Source organism: Penaeus monodon, chromosome 23 (genome assembly GCF_015228065.2).
Source record: "Penaeus monodon isolate SGIC_2016 chromosome 23, NSTDA_Pmon_1, whole genome shotgun sequence".
Classification (NCBI taxonomy): domain Eukaryota; kingdom Metazoa; phylum Arthropoda; class Malacostraca; order Decapoda; family Penaeidae; genus Penaeus; species Penaeus monodon.
In genome coordinates, this window is record NC_051408.1 from 19,230,786 (window position 1) to 19,231,226 (window position 441).

The window sequence follows — 441 nt, forward strand, 5'->3', positions numbered from 1 at the left end:
CACATAAGCATACATATTTTCCATAACCCCACTCCCCTGTTCTAACACCAGCAACGTAAACCAATAAAACTTTGCATGAAGACAACTTTTCATGACCAACTTCACGCTCGAATGATCAATATCGGGCTCTGGGCCTTCGAGGGAATCCTCCCGCTCTGCCTCCATGTTCCGACTGGCGAGACTCGGCCATGGCGAGGCGAGAAAACCCCGGAGACAGATAATCTTCCTCCGGGGGAATGCGCCGATATTTAGTGCCAGCGGGCGCAGTGCCGTTAAAGAGAACCGCTCCACTCTATGACCTTTCCAAAAGGTTCGGCTGCTCCAAAGACCAGAGTGTGTGGGCGTCGGCTGGGGCGTGATTTCAGATGCCCACTCTCTGTCTTCCACACCCCATTTTGTGCATTTTAACCTTCACTCTTGCCCTCCCAAATTTACCATTTC

General features: G+C 51.5%; 1 protein-coding gene across 1 annotated transcript in view; it reads left to right on the forward strand.

Annotated features, from left to right (window-relative positions):
* Nucleotides 1–441, forward strand: part of LOC119588165 (tyrosine-protein kinase Src42A-like) — a 6,703-nt gene that overhangs the window by 1,908 nt on the left and 4,354 nt on the right. The gene's annotated exons all lie outside the window — the stretch shown is intronic.